At 45.7% G+C, this 16,461-nt stretch overlaps 1 protein-coding gene across 1 annotated transcript in view; it reads right to left on the minus strand.

The window, feature by feature from the left end:
• ERICH6B (glutamate rich 6B) overlaps window positions 1-16,461 on the minus strand; it is a 329,007-nt gene that overhangs the window by 97,091 nt on the left and 215,455 nt on the right. The gene's annotated exons all lie outside the window — the stretch shown is intronic.

The following is a 16,461-nucleotide window of genomic DNA, read 5'->3' on the forward strand; positions in this document are numbered from 1 at the left end:
CTTTTTTGCAAAAAACGTATCAACCAAATACCCTGTGTTTTCCATCTTTTTACTAGCACTTGCTGTCCACTGTGAATTTTTTTTGCAACAGTGTTTTTGGTTTTACTTTGCTTTTTTGTGTTTTCCATTCTGAGAGCAGCATAAATGTAGAGTCAGACTCGGATTCGAACGCTGTGTCACTTACTGGGCTGCTTACTGTAGTTGCAATAAAACACTGTTTTTTATTGGTCGTCCATGACAGCACCACAGAGAGAGGGGATCCGCCCTTCAGGAACAGGAAACCTACAGATACATAAGGGCGGCACCTGTCCCACGCTCGAGGACAGGATGCCCTACAGCAGAGGTCCCCAACAATTCTGACCTTGAGAGCCACATTCAGCTCTGACAGAGGGTCGCGAGCCACATCCAGGCTTGAGAGAGAGTCGCGAGCCACATTCAACTCCCGTCCCATCACAATAGTGTCAACCAAAGCCCCCATTACAGTCATAATTCTCACCCATCCCTTGTAGATTGTGAGCCTTCGCGGGCAGGGTCCTCTCTCCTCCTGTACCAGTTATGACTTGTATTGTTTAAGATTATTGTACTTGTTTTTATTATGTATACCCCTCCTTACATGTAGAGCACCATGGAATAAATGGCGCTATAACAATAAATAATAATAATAATAATAATGGTAACTAAAGCTTTTCCACAAAAATCACCCCAAAGCAGTATACAAAGATCAAGGGGATCGCACAATATCCCCCATTCAGTGTTCTCCTATAAAGCACTCCCAAGACACTGTTACATCCAGCTTCAAGCACCTCCTCTGACAGGTGATATCATCTTGTCTCCAGCGTACCATACTTAAATCATCTCAAAATCCCTAAGACCCGTACATGTTCATCCAGATCTGCTCTTCTGTGCAGTGCTGCTCACAAAATTCACCATTTTCAGATGTGCTCTTCATACCTGTTTGCTAGAACTGGAACTAATGTATCAAGCTGACAGACAGCCGTGAGCCACAATTCATGAGACCGCGAGCCACATGTGGCTCCCGAGCTACAGGTTGGGGACCCCTGCCCTACAGATATATCCATATTTCATCTGGAATACCCAGGCCGGCTGTCCGACTCACGTAGCGAGGGGGTCTCCTACCTCGGGCAGTGCGGGTCCCTGGAAGCGCCACGGTGGGTCCGGGTAGGGCTCCACGACAGTGAGCGGAGCAGGGGAGCGGAGTCCGGAGGATGTCCGTCTCCAAGTGACAGCAACGGAGGTGAGTATTCCACCCCCCCGATCCGTGCGGTCTTCCTGGAGCCTCTGTGGCTCCTGCGTCCCGTCGGTTGCCATGCCCAGACTTCCCTGCATGTCCCTGTGTGCTCTTTCCGATACTAGAAGTGACGCGGCAGGGGCGGGGCCTAAACCGGAAGTCGGACGCCGGACGGCTTCTGCTGCAGACGCCGCTGTGCTGCGGCCACGTGCAGAGATGGCGGTGGCGTGGGGGGTGGTCAGAGGCAGTAGGGGGACTGGTGGCCACACGGGGAGGGGGCGATACCGCTGGCCACACACCTGCTGACAATCTGGATCCGGGGGAAGGGCTATATATAGCCGCACAGAAGGCTGCAGGGCTGCTAATGAGCCCATCTACAGCAATGGATGAACCAGAAGCTCCCGTCGGTCTGCTGGAGCAGGAGCAGGACAGAGCCTTGGAAAGGTCCCATGCTAACCTCCAGCCGAAGACCCGGGGACGCAGTGATCAGCCCAGTCGCAGGACTTCGTCTAGACGGAAGGATCCAGTTTGCTCCCCCAGTAATCTGGTACCTACCGCTGCTGCCTGGGTAAGAGATATTCGTGAACGTGCCCTGATGCAGTCTTTTCCTATGTTTTTTTCCTTAGGGGAAAAAGTGTACTGGTAAAGCAAAGAATAAGGAGTGTGCACTATGTGGTTGCCCTTTGCCAGATGCCTACCCTAAAAGACTATGTCAGTTGTGTGTGCGACAGACGGTAGGGAGTAAGGAAATATATATATATATATATACACACACACACATATATATATATATATATATATATATATATATATATATATATACACACACATTGTATAGCGGTAGTACTAGTTAAATTACATAGGGTTTTTTCCGCTCCCATAGGTGGCGGAAGAGTCTCCTGATTTTACTTCAAACCTTAGAGAAATTATCAGGAGAGAAGTAAAAGATTCCTTAAAATCCTTGTCCCAAAGGGAGCCTTCCAAGAGAAGAAGGGAGCCTAGCATCTCAGATTCAGATTCGTGTACTGTCCCTAGGAAAGAATATGATTCAGAAGCCTCCGTCTCCTCGGCAACCTCTTCAGAGGAGGATGCTAATCGATTCTGTTTCCCGCTAGACCAGATAGACAGACTGGTTAAATCAGTCAGATCCACCATGGGGGTAGCTGATGAAAAACAAGAACTTTCGGCGCAAGACCTAATGTTCGGTGGTCTAGACCCAAGAAAACGCAGATCATTTCCACTTAATGACAGGGTTCAAAACCTTGTCAAAAGAGAGTGGAAAAAAGCCAGAAAAAAAGGGCTCCCTACCACCAGCCTTTAAGCGGAGATATCCCTTTGACAACCCCTTGGTGAACACGTGGGATAAGGCACCAAAATTAGATGCAGCGGTGGCTAAAGCTTCTAAGAAATCCTCTATTCCCTTCAATGACATGGCTTCCTTAAAAGATCCTCTTGATAAGAAAGCAGACTCGTTTCTTAAAGGGACTTGGGAGATGTCGTCTGGTGCTCTTAGACCTGCAGTAGCTGCAACATGCGCAGCCAGATCAATGATGGTCTGGCTGGACCAACTAGGGTCTAATCTAGAATATGGAGCCTTTTAGGGAATCCATATTAAAATCCCTACCAACAATCCAGAATGCTGCTGCATTTCTCGCAGACGCATCCGCAGATTCTGCAAGGATGGCAACTAGGGCTGCAGGGTTATCGAATGCAGCACGCAGGGCCCTATGGCTGAAGTGTTGGCCCGGCGACATTCAGGCCAGGTCTCGTCTTTGCTCTATCCCGTGCGAAGGAGAATACCTGTTTGGTCCGGTTCTAGATGAACTACTGGAGAAGGCCGGTGATGAGAAAAAGAAATTTCCCAGTCTACTGACCACTTCTTCTAGGCGTCCCTTCACAGGGAAAAGATTCTTTCGCAAAAGGCCGGCCAGGGACCAGGGCAGATGGGACGATAAAAAGAAAAGAGGTACTGGATTCATGTTTGGAGGTGGGGGACGTCAGGAGCCATCCAGTGAGATCAAAAAGCCACCCCAATGACTAATCACCCCAATGGGAGGTAGAATATCTGCCTTCTACCCAGCCTGGTCAAAAATTTCCAGTAGCAATTGGATTTTGGGAATAATAGCTATGGGTCTATGGCTAGAGTTCTCCTCTATCCCTCATAATTTATTCAGGGTTACCCCACTCAGGTCCTCTGCAGCAGAACAGATGGCCCTGGAAACGGAAATTCACGACCTGCTCAGTAAGAAAGTCCTATCAGAGGTTCCGGAAGGAGAACGGAGTAGAGGATTCTACTCTCCTCTATTCCTGATACGTAAACCAGACGGCTCCTTCAGAACTATTATCAACCTTAGGGCTCTTAACAATTTTCTGACCATACAACCGTTTAAAATGGAGACCATTAATACCGTAATAACACTACTGTTTAAAAACTGTTTTATGGTGGTGTTGGATTGAAAGGACGCCTATTACCATATTCCAATTTATGCAGGACACCAAAGATTCCTGAGGGTAGCGGTCCGGTTAGATGGGGTGGTCAGACATTTCCAGTATAGAACTCTCCCCTTTGGTATATCGGTCTCCCCCCGTGTATTTATTAAGGTCATGGCTGAGGTAATGGCCCACCTACATTCTGATAATCCCCTACCCGGACGATCTCCTCATAGTGGGTAAAACAGAGGAGCACTGTTTAGAACAACTGCAAAAAGTAATGTCTGCCCTGGAGCATCTGGGATGGTTACTAAATGTCAAAAAGTCCCGGCTACAGCCCATGAAGGTGCAGCGATTTTTAGGCCTGACCTTGGATTCCCAGGATCAGGAATGCCGTTTGCCTCACGAGAAAATAGATCGCCTGCACCTTCAAGTGCTAAATGCCTCCAAAAACCCCACCATGTCCCTTAGAAGAGCGATGTCTCTGTTAGGCTCTCTCTTCCTGCATTCCAGCGGTCCAATGGGCCCAGTATCATACAAGGATACTTCAGAGCGAGGTGTTATTACAACAAAAAATTTTGAGGGGTCACCTACAGAGCCAGCTGACCTTGTCCCAAAACCCTTTTTTATCCCCCGAATGATGGCTAGACCAAAATAATCTATTCATGGGGGTTCCCTGGGAATACAATGTAACCCGTATAATCACCACAGACGCTAGCCCTTCTGGTTGGGGGGCTCACATGGGTGAGATTATAATTCAGGGACTTTGGGACCAGCTTCAAACAGAAATGTTCTCTAATTTGAAGGAGTTAATGGCGGTGGAGCAGGCAGTTAAAAAACTCCTTATCTGTCTACAGGGCCACCACATGCGGATATTCTCCGATAATTGGGTCTCCGTGGCATATATCAATCATCAAGGCGGAACCCGTTCTAAATCCCTGATGAACGTGGCAAATCGTCTATTCCAGCTAGCAGAGCAGCACTTTCTCTCGTTGACAGCTCTTCACATAAGTGGAGCAGAAAATACTATGGCGGATTACTTAAGCCGCAACACTTTGAGGCAGGGAGAATGGTCACTAAACGACGCTATCTTCAATCTCATTGTGGAAAGATGGGGTCAACCGGAGGTAGATCTTTTTGCCACAAAAGAAAACAGAAAAGTGACACAATTCTGCTCTCTGAACCCCAGAGAAAATCCTCTGTCAGTAGACGCCCTCCTCATAGACTGGAACTTCAGGCAAGCTTACGCCTTTCCTCCCCTGTCTCTACTTCCTCTGGTGGTGAGGAAAATCAGGAAGGACAAGGCCAGAGTTATAGTAATTGCCCCCTTTTGGCCCAGAAGGATGTGGTTTTCATGCCTCAGGACCATGTCGATATCCGACCCATAGGTCTTATCAGACATTCCAGATCTCCTATCCCAGGGCCCAGTCTACCATCCTCGGGCAGTTGGCCTTCATCTGACAGCGTGGATTTTGAGCGGTCGCTGTTAAGAGATAGAGGTTTCTCGCCGAGCCTGATTAACACGCTGCTCAAAAGCAGGAAAATAATCACCACCAAAATTTACGTCAGGATCTGGAAAAGATTTCTTCAAAACTCGGGGGTAGTAGCTGGTCATTCAATACCAATAGCCCAGATATTGGAGTTTTTGCAAAAGGGGTTGGATATGGGGTTTTCCCCAAATACTCTTAAAGTACAGGTGTCAGCCTTAGGGGCCCTCTTTGGCTGCAACATTTCAGAAAATTATTGGATCAGTCAATTCATTAAGGCGGCAGAAAGGTCTAGGCCAATAATGAAGAATAGGGTTATGCCGTGGGACTTAAACTTAGTCCTCACGGCCATGACAAAAGCTCCATTTGAGCCAATTTCTTCGGCTTCTATTAAAAACCTGTCTCTTAACCCCTTCACCCCCAGAGCTTTTTCCGCTTTTTCATTTTCGTTTTTTTGCTCCCCTCCTTCCCAGAGCCATAACTTTTTTATTTTTCCGTCAATATGGCCATGTGAGAGCTTATTTTTTGCGGGACGAGATGTACTTTTGAAAGATACCATTGGTTTTACCATGCCATGTAACTGAAAACGAAGAAAAAATTCCAAGTGTGATGAAATTGCAAAAAAAGTGCAATCTCACACTTTTTTTTGTTTGGCTTTTTTGCTAGGTTCACCAAATGCTAAAACTAACCTGCAATTATGATTCTCCAGGTTATTACGAGTTCATAGACACCTAACATGTCTAGATTATTTTTTATCTAAGTGGTGAAAAAAAATTCCAAATTTTGCTTAAAAAAACAAATAAAAAAATTGCGCGATTTTCCGATACCCGTAGCGTCTCCAATTTTCGTGATCTGGGGTCAGGTGAGGGCTTATTTTTTGCGTGCCGAGCTGGCATTTTTAATGATACTGTTTTGGTGTAGATACGTTCTTTTGATTGCCCGTTATTGCATTTTAATGCAATGTCGCGGCGACCAAAAAAACATAATTTTGGTGTTTTGATTTTTTTTCTCGCTACGCCATTTAGCGGTCAGGTTAATCCTTTGTTTTTATTGATAGATCGGGCGATTCTGAACGCGTCGATACCAAATATGTGTATGTTTTTTGCTTTTTTTTATTGTTTTATTTTGATTGGGGCGAAAGGGGGGTGATTTGAACTTTTATATATTTTTTATAATTTTAATATTCTTAATCACTTTTTTTTTTAATTTTAGCATGCTTCAATAGCCTCCATAGGAGGCTAGAAGCATGCACAACTCGATCGCCTCTTCTACATAGAGGTGAAGTACAGATCACCTCTATGTAGCAGAAATGCAGGGTTGCTTTGAACGCCGACCACAGGGTGGCGCTCAAAGCAATCGGTCATCAACAACCATAGAGGTCTCAAGGAGACCTCTGGTTGTTATGGCAATGCACTGCTGACCCTCGATCATGTGACGGGGGTCAGCAGCGCGAGCAGCACCGGCCGCGCGTCCGGGAGCGCTAGTTGAATGCCGCTGTCAGCGCTTGATGGCAGCATTTAACTAGTTAATGGGCGCGGGCAGATCGCAATTCTGCTCGCGCTCATTGCACGCACATGTCAGCTGTACAAAACAGCTGACATGTCGCGGCTTTGAGGTGGGCTCACCGCCGGAGCCCACCTCAAAGCAGGGGATCTGTCAGCTGACGTACTATTCCGTCAGCTGGCAGAAAGGGGATAAAGTAGCCTTCCTGGTGGAACTAAAGTCAGCTCGTAGGGTAGGCGACATCAAGGCATTATCCAGGCTTCCCCCTTACATGCAACTTAGAGATGATAGAGTGATACTTTCCCCTGATCCAGCATATCTTCCTAAAGTAGTGTCTAGATTCCATAGAACACAGGAGATAGTTCTTCCATCTTTCCTCCCTAATCCTACTATTAATAAAGAAAGGAAACTACACACTCTAGATGTAAGAAGATGTATCCTAGAGTATCTAGCAGTGACTGATCCTTGGAAGATAGATAATGCCCTATTCGTGTCCTATCATGGTAGCAGGAAAGGTCATAGAGTATCAAAATCTACATTAGCTAGGTGGATCAGGGAGGCTATCTCGCTGGCATACGTCTCAAAGGGCAAGCCTGCGCCTGAAGGTCTAAGAGCGCATTCCACTAGAGCTATGGCTGCCTCGTGGATGGAGAGGTTAGAGGTGTCGATCGACCAAATATGTAAGGCTGCTACTTGGTCTTCTCCAAACACTTTCTATAACCTGGGTGCTTCCTCGGACCTCTCTTTTGGTGTAAAGGTGCTGCAAGCTGTAGTCCCTCCCTAAATAGTTACTCTCTGTAATTCTCTCCGTGGTGCTGTCATGGACGACCAATATAGTCTTAGTTACTCACCGGTTAACGGTGTTTTTCGGAGTCCATGACAGCACCTGTACATACCCTCCCATCTTCTTAAGTTCTGGGTGTACACCTCTTCCCTTTTTTTATATAATCCACTCGTGGTGAATAGTTAGCAGTAGTATCGTTGTATATAAATTATGCTGTTAACCTCGGTGGTCCTCTTGTGCTCCGTAAACCAACTGATGCATGGGAGAGGTGCCGCCCTTATGTATCTGTAGGTTTCCTGTTCCTGAAGGGCAGATCCCCTCTCTCCGTGGTGCTGTCATGGACTCAGAAAAACACCGTTAACCGGTGAGTAACTAAGACTATCTGCTTCAGCTCTGCTAGTCTTCTCACTGATGAGCTCCGGCTTTCTAGTTCTCAATATTCCACAACTGTTTTGCATCCTACTGCAGTGCAGACAGAAAGCTGTCAATCAATGGTGTTGGTGAAATATGACAGAGCTCATCAGTGAGAGGACTGCAGAAATTCAGCAGATAAAATGGTAAAAGAGCAAGAAGCAGAGTAAAGCCATACATACACATTGCTCTAATGTCAGCATGATGACCATCTAATGTGCATTGGGAGTTCAGACAATTTTTTGCCAGTGGCAGACAGATTGAAGAAGGTAATCCGTGCAAAAAACAGTACATGGTCCCTTTTATGAGTATATGACAGATGCTGCTTTTGAGGTGGAAGTGGGACACTTTAATTCTTGGGTTCCTGTACCATTCCCAATACAAACAATCTGAAAACTAGGCAGCCAATTTCTGCTGTAGCCAAGAGATCTTCTAATAAAATTTTTTTTTTTTCTGGAGTCCGTCCCTTTAAATGGATTGCCTAGTTTTATGGAAATATAACCTCGGGTTTACAGTACGCTCGAGAGCTACCCCTATCCAAACACAGGAAGTGCTGGCTATACTTTACAGCTGACTCATGCCTAGTGCTAATAAAGTCATTTAACCCCTTTCTGACCTCGGATGGGATAGTACGTCCGAGGTCAGAAGCCCTGCTTTGATGCGGGCTCCGCGGTGAGCCCGCATCAAAGCCGGGACATGTCAGCTGTTTTGAACAGCTGACTTGTGCCCGCAATAGCGGCGGGTGAAATCGCGATTCACCCACCGCTATTAACTAGCTAAATGCCGCTGTCAAAAGCAGACAGCGGCATTTAACTACCGCCTCCGGACGGAAATGCGTGCATCACCGACCCCGTCACATGATCGGGGGTCAGCGATACTTCTGCATTGTAACCATAGAGGTCCTTGTGACCTCTATGTTTACTGATCCCCGCTAGCTCTGAGCGCCACCCTGTGGTCGGCGCTCATAGTACACCTGCATTTCTGCTGCATAGCAGCAATCTAATGATCGCTGCTATGTAGCAGAGCCGATCCAGTTGTGCCAGCTTCTAGCCTCCCATGGAGGCTATTGAAGCATGGCAAAAGGTAAAAAAAATGTGAAAAAATATAAAAGTTTAAATCACCCCCCTTTCGCACCATTCAAAATAAAACAATAAAAAAAAAAATCAAACATACACATATTTGGTATCGCCGCATTCAGAATCTCCTGATCTATCAATAAAAAAAAGTATTAACCTGATCGCTAAACGGCGTAGCGAGAAAAAAAATTCAAAACGCCAGAGTTACTTTTTTTGGTCGCCGTGACATTGCATTAAAATGCAATAACAAGCGATCAAAAGAACGTATCTGCACAAAAATGGTATGAATAAAAACATCAGCTTGGAATGCAAAAAATAAGCCCTGAACCAACCCCATATCACGAAAAATGGAGACGCTACGGGTATCGGAAAATGGCGCAATTTTTTTTTTTTTTTTTAGCAAAGTTTGGATTTTTTTTCACCACTTAGATAAAAAATAACCTAGTCATGTTAGGTGTCTATGAACTCGTAATGACCTGGAGAATCACAATATCAGGTCAGTTTTAGCATTTAGTGAACCTAGCAAAAAAGCCAAACAAAAAACAAATTTGGGATTTTTTTGCAATTTCACCGCACTTGGAATTTTTTTCCCATTTTCTAGTACACGAGATGCTAAAAACAATGATGTCATTCAAAAATACAACTAGTCTCGCAAGAAAGAAGCCCTCACATGGCCATATTGATGGAAAAATAAAGGAGAAGGAAGGAGGGGAGCTAAAAACGAACACGGAAAAACAGAAAATCCCAAGGTCATGAAGGGGTTAAAGGGAATCTGTCAAGTGAAAAAATTATATTAACCTGCAGATTTGGGGTTAATTTGCAGGATAATAGCGTTCTAAATCTGCCCCGTGTCCACACTTAGAACCCCACTGCAAGGAGAGGATGTACTTAGAGGATATGAACTTTATTCCTACCAGCAACGTTCAGTGTTCAGTCACAGAGACAGCACTGGTACTGGTATACACAGAGTGATGGCTGAAACTTCGACCCTGGCACTGACTGACAGCCAGCCCTAATGATGAGCCACTGTTAGTCAGGGCCAGGGGCGCGACTACAGCCGCCACTCACTTTGCACAGAGTGGTGACTGAACCCGCACCCGCACCTACCCTGTGACAGAATGGAGGGAATAAAGTTCATATCCTCTCATCAGCAGGACTAAAGTGCGGCTGTTGGGCATATTCAAAACACAATTAACCTGCAGATTAATAGTGTTTTTTTCACATGACAAGTTCTTAATGAGGTCAACTGCCTTAGAAAACCCATTTTTAAAATGTATTCATTAGGCTAAGTTCACACTACCTTTGTGCACACTTTCAGGAGCCTATACTATGGAGAATCTGTCCACTATAGGGACCCACTGTAAAGAAACCAGATACCGCATAGTATACATTTCTTTGCAGGCTATTAATGTATAGGAAAGCACACTACTGCTTTACCATATACAGATAAAGGGAACCTGTCAGCTCCCCCATGCTCTCTAACACAGCAGCATTCACATTATGTATGACTAAATTCCCTGCCTACCCAGCCCTGCAAAATGTCATTGAGTTAAATCAGGGGCGTGATAACATGGAAAGAGGGCTAACTAGTCTGGGGAAAATAACGCCCGATCGACTAGTCACAGTCCTAATTAGCACAGGAAAAGTGGACCTTATAAATGCTTTTTAACCCCTTCAAGACCCAGCCTATTTTGACCTTAAAGACCTTGCCGTTTTTTGCAATTCTGACCAGTGTCCCTTTATGAGGTAATAACTCAGGAACGCTTCAACGGATCCTAGCGGTTCTGAGATTGTTTTTTCGTGACATATTGGGCTTCATGTTAGTGGTAAATTTAGGTCAATAAATTCTGCATTTATTTGTGATAAACACGGAAATTTGGCGAAAATTTTTAAAATTTCGCAATTTTCACATTTTGAATTTTTATTCTGTTAAACCAGAGAGATATGTGACACAAAATAGTTAATAAATAACATTTCCCACATGTTTACTTTACATCAGCACAATTTTGGAAACAAAATTTTTTTTTGTTAGGAAGTTATAAGGGTTAAAATTCGACCAGCGATTTGTCATTTTTACAACGAAATTTACAAAACCATTTTTTTTAGGGACCACCTCACATTTGAAGTCAGTTTGAGGGGTCTATATGGCTGAAAATACCCAAAAGTGACACCATTCTAAAAACTGCACCCCTCAAGGTACTCAAAACCACATTCAAGAAGTTTATTAACCCTTCAGGTGCTTCACAGCAGCAGAAGCAACATGGAAGGAAAAAATGAACATTTAACTTTTTAGTCACAAAAATTATCTTTTAGCAACAATTTTTTTATTTTCCCAATGGTAAAAGGAGAAACTGAACCACGAAAGTTGTTGTCCAATTTGTCCTGAGTACGCTGATACCTCATATGTGGGGGTAAACCACTGTTTTGGCGCACGGCAGGGCTTGGAAGGGAAGGAGCGCCATTTGACTTTTTGAATCAAAAATTGGCTCCACTCTTTAGCGGACACCATGTCACGTTTGGAGAGCCCCCGTGTGCCTAAAAATTGGAGCTCCCCCACAAGTGACCCCATTTTGGAAACTAGACGCCCCAAGGAACTTATCTAGATGCATAGTGAGCACTTTGAACCCCCAGGTGCTTCACAAATTGATCCGTAAAAATGAAAAAGTACTTTTTTTTCACAAAAAAATTCTTTTAGCCTCAATTTTTTCATTTTCACATGGGCAACAGGATAAAATGGATCCTAAAATGTGTTGGGCAATTTCTCCTGAGTACACCAATACCTCACATGTGGAGGTAAACCACTGTTTGGGCACATGGTAAGGCTCGGAAGGGAAGGAGCGCCATTTGACTTTTTGAATGAAAAATTATTTCCATCGTTAGCGGACACCATGTCGCGTTTGGATAGCTCCTGTGTGCCTAAACATTGGCGCTCCCCCACAAGTGACCCCATTTTGGAAACTAGACCCCCCAAGGAACTAATTTAGATGCCTAGTGAGCACTTTAAACCCTCAGGTGCTTCACAAATTGATCTGTAAAAATGAAAAAGTACTTTTTTTTCACAAAAAAATTCTTTTTGCCTCAATTTTTTCATTTTCACATGGGCAGTAGGATAAAATGGATCATAAAATTTGTTGGGCAATTTCTCCCGAGTACGCCGATACCTCATATGTGGGGGTAAACCACTGTTTGGGCACTCGGCAGGGCTCGGAAGAGAAGGCGCGCCATTTGACTTTTTGAATGGAAAATTAGCTCCAATTGTAAGCGGACACCATGTCGCGTTTGGAGAGCCCCTGTGTGCCTAAACATTGGAGCTCCCGCACAAGTGACCCCATTTTGGAAACTAGACCCCCCAAGGAACTTATCTAGATGCATATTGAGCACTTTAAACCCCCAGGTGCTTCACAGAAGTTTATAACGCAGAGCCATGAAAATAAAAAATAATTTTTCTTTCCTCAAAAATGATTTTTTAGCCTGGAATTTCCTATTTTGCCAAGGATAATAGGAGCAATTGGACCCCAAATATTGTTGTCCAGTTTGTCCTGAGTACGCTGATACCCCATATGTGGGGGTAAACCACTGTTTGGGCGCACGGCAGGGCTCGGAAGGGATGGCACGCCATTTGGCTTTTTAAATGGAAAATTAGCTCCAATCATTAGCGGACACCATGTCACGTTTGGAGAGCCCCTGTGTGCCTAAACATTGGAGATCCCCCAGAAATGACACCATTTTAGAAACTAGACCCCCAAAGGAACTAATCTAGATGTGTGGTGAGGACTTTGAACCCCCAAGTGCTTCACAGAAGTTTATAACGCAGAGCCATGAAAATAAAAAAAAAAATTATTTTCTCAAAAATGATCTTTTAGCCTGCAATTTTTTATTTTCCCAAGGGTAACAGGAGAAATTTGACCCCAAAAGTTGTTGTCCAGTTTCTCCTGAGTACGCTGATACCCCATATGTGGGGGTAAATCACTGTTTGGGCACATGCCGGGGCTCGGAAGTGAAGTAGTGACGTTTTGAAATGCAGACTTTGATGGAATGCTCTGTGGGCGTCACGTTGCGTTTGCAGAGCCCCTGATGTGGCTTAACAGTAGAAACCCCCCACAAGTGACCCCATTTTGGAAACTAGACCCCCAAAGGAACTTATCTAGATGTGTGGTGAGCACTTTGAACCCCCAAGTGCTTCATAGAAGTTTATAATGCAGAGCCGTGAAAATAATAAATACGTTTTCTTTCCTCAAAAATAATTATTTAGCCCAGAGTTTTTTAATTTTCCCAAGGGTAACAGGAGAAATTTGACCCCAATATTTGTTGTCCAGTTTCTCCTGAGTACGGTGATACCCCATATGTGGGGGTAAACTACTGTTTGGGCACATGCCGGGCCTTGGAATTGAAGTAGTGACGTTTTGAAATGCAGACTTTGATGGAATGCTCTGCGGGCGTCACGTTGCGTTTGCAGAGCCCCTGATGTGCCTAAACAGTAGAAACCCCCCACAAGTGACCCCATTTTGGAAACTAGACCCTGAAAGGAACTTATCTAGATGTGTGGTGAGCACTTTGAACCCCCAAGTGCTTCATAGAAGTTTATAATGCAGAGCCGTGAAAATAATAAATACGTTTTCTTTCCTCAAAAATAATTATTTAGCCCAGAATTTTTTATTTTCCCAAGGGTTACAGGAGAAATTGGACCCCAAAAGTTGTTGTCCAGTTTCTCCTGAGTACGCTGATACCCCATATGTGGGGGTAAACCACTGTTTGGGCACACGTCGGGGCTCAGAAGGGAAGTAGTGACTTTTGAAATGCAGACTTTGATGGAATGGTCTGCGGGTGTCACGTTGCGTTTGCAGAGCCCCTGGTGTGCCTAAACAGTAGAAACCCCCCACAAGTGACCCCATTTTAGAAACTAGACCCCCCAAGGAACTTATCTAGATATGTGGTGAGCACTTTGAACCCCCAAGTGCTTCATAGACGTTTACAACACAGAGCCGTGAAAATAAAAAATCATTTTTCTTTCCTCAAAAATTATGTTTTAGCAAGCATTTTTTTAGATTCACAAGGGTAACAGGAGAAATTGGACCCCAGTAATTGTTGCGCAGTTTGTCCTGAGTATGCTGGTACCCCATATGTGGGGGTAAACCACTGTTTGGGCACACGTCAGGGCTCGGAAGTGAGGGAGCACCATTTGACTTTTTGAATACGAGATTGGCTGGAATCAATGGTGGCGCCATATTGCGTTTGGAGACCCCTGATGTGCCTAAACAGTGGTAACCCCTCAATTCTAACTCCAACACTAACCCCAACACACCCCTAACCCTAATCCCAACTGTAGCCATAATCCTAATCACAACCCTAACCCCAACACACCCCTAACCACAACACTAATTCCAACCCTAACCCTAAGGCTATGTGCCCACGTTGCGGATTCGTGTGAGATATTTCCGCACCATTTTTGAAAAATCTGCGGGTAAAAGGCACTGTTTTACCTGCGGATTTTCCGCGGATTTCCAGTGTTTTTTGTGCGGATTTCACCTGCGGATTCCTATTGAGGAACAGGTGTAAAACGCTGCGGAATCCGCACAAAGAATTCACATGCTGCGGAAAATACAACGCAGCGTTCCCGCGCAGTATTTTCCGCATCACGGGCACAGCGGATTTGGTTTTTCATATGTTTACATGGTACTGTAAACCTGATGGAACACTGCTGCGAATCCGCAGCCAAATCCGCACCGTGTGCACATAGCCTAATTCTAAAGGTATGTGCACACGCTGCGGAAAACGCTGCGGATCCGCAGCAGTTTCCCATGAGTTTACAGTTCAATGTAAACCTATGGGAAACAAAAATCGCTGTGCACATGCTGCAGAAAAACTGCACGGAAACGCAGCGGTTTACATTCCGCAGCATGTCACTTCTTTGTGCGGATTCCGCAGCGGTTTTACAACTGCTCCAATAGAAAATCGCAATTGTAAAACCGCAGTGAAATGCGCAGAAAAAAACGCGGTAAATCCGCCATAAATCCGCAGCGGTTTAGCACTGCGGATTTATCAAATCCGCAGCGGAAAAATCCGCAGAGGACCAGAATACGTGTGCACATTCCTAACCCTACCCCTAACCCTACCCCTAACCCTACCCCTAACCCTACCCCTAACCCTACCCCTAACCCTACCCCTAACCCTAACCCTACCCCTAACCCTAACCCTATTCTAACATTAGTGGAAAAAAAAAAATTTCTTTATTTTTTTATTGTCCCTACCTATGGGGGTGACAAAGGGGGGGGGGGGTCATTTATTATTTTTTTTATTTTGATCACTGAGATAGATTATATCTCAGTGATCAAAATGCACTTTGGAACGAATCTGCCGGCCGGCAGATTCGGCGGGCGCACTGCACATGCGCCCGCCATTTTGGAAGATGGCGGCGCCCGGGAGAAGACGGACGGGACCACGGCTGGATCGGTAAGTATGATAGGGTGGGGGGGGACCACGGGGGGGGATCGGAGCACGGGGGGGGGGGGGGATCGGAGCACGGGGGGGGGGATCGGAGCGCGGGAGGGGTGGAACGGAGCGCGGGGGGCGTGGAACGGAGCACGGGGGGGCTGGAATGGAGCACGGGGGGGTGGAACGGAGCACGGGGGGGGGTGGATCGGAGTGCAGGGGGGGTGATTGGAGCACGGGGGGGTGATTGGAGCACGGGGGGAGCGGACACGAGCACGGGGGGGAGCGGAGCACAGGGCGGAGGGGAGCCGGAGCAGTGTACCGGCCAGATCGGGGGGGTGGGGGGGCGATCGGAGGGGTGGGGTGGGGGCACACTAGTATTTCCAGCCATGGCCGATGATATTTCAGCATCGGCCATGGCTGGATTGTAATATTTCACCCGTTATAATGGGTGAAATATTACAAATCGCTCTGATTGGCAGTTTCACTTTCAACAGCCAATCAGAGCGATCGTAGCCACGAGGGGGTGAAGCCACCCCCCCTGGGCTAAACTACCACTCCCCCTGTCCCTGCAGATCGGGTGAAATGGGAGTTAACCCTTTCACCCGATCTGCAGGGACGCGATCTTTCCATGACGCCGCATAGGCGTCATGGGTCGGATTGGCACCGACTTTCATGACGCCTACGTGGCGTCAAAGGTCGGGAAGGGGTTAAAAAAAAACAAAAAAAAACATTGATTTAACTCAAAAATACCATACATGGTTGGTTAGGCAGGGAATTTAGTCCTACATATGTGAATGCTGCTGGGTTGGAGGGCATTAGGACGTGGTAGGTTCCCTTTAAACAAGCAGTACGCATCTGCATACTGGCCAGACGGAGGCTGTTAAAATCCACTTTAGACCCACGCCTTGTGAATAATTACCTATGGCACTGTTACAGAATATGTCTGGAAAAGCTCCCGATGTATTCAGTAGGCTGACTGTGTTAAGGGACGAATGAGAGAGAACACAAACACTGTAATGCCTAAACCTACATTACAAGAGACCAGACTCGAGTGACGACCCACCAAGAGACCAGACTCGAGTGGAGACC

This window comes from Ranitomeya imitator, chromosome 3 (assembly GCF_032444005.1).
Source record: "Ranitomeya imitator isolate aRanImi1 chromosome 3, aRanImi1.pri, whole genome shotgun sequence".
NCBI lineage: Eukaryota > Metazoa > Chordata > Amphibia > Anura > Dendrobatidae > Ranitomeya > Ranitomeya imitator.